This window comes from Geospiza fortis, unplaced genomic scaffold, assembly GCF_000277835.1.
Source record: "Geospiza fortis unplaced genomic scaffold, GeoFor_1.0 scaffold188, whole genome shotgun sequence".
NCBI lineage: Eukaryota > Metazoa > Chordata > Aves > Passeriformes > Thraupidae > Geospiza > Geospiza fortis.
The window spans coordinates 2,496,461-2,496,912 of NW_005054337.1; positions in this window are offsets into that span (position 1 = coordinate 2,496,461).

Here is a 452-nt window from a genome sequence, read left to right on the forward strand (position 1 = left end):
GTGCTCGTGTCCGCGGGCTCCCGCCGCTCCCGCCGCCCCACGGAGCCCGCCGGGGCCCTGCGCTGCCCCCCTGCTCCGGGGGTGTCCCGGAAAGGACAGGGGAGGGGGGTTGCGGGAGGCTGAGCTGGGCTAGTCCTGCCGTGACAGGGATGTGAGGTGGCTCGGCGTTCCCCATGCTCGTGACATCCCAAAAAAAGGCCGAGTGTTTGTGTGGTCCAAACCGTGCTGGAATGAGCCCCGCACAAAGGGAAGGTGCTCCTCTGAAGGGTAGCCCCGGGAATGCGGGGGGCTGTGGGTCCCAGTGAGGTTGTGAGTCCCCTGCCCTCCTCCTCCCAAAGTCATAATGTCCCCAAAACCAGCACCCCCAGCCCAGCTAAGAGCCTGTCCTGGGTTCTCCTGTCCCTTTCACCCCTTAGTGCCACCCCACCCCACCACCATCCCTCTGGACCACA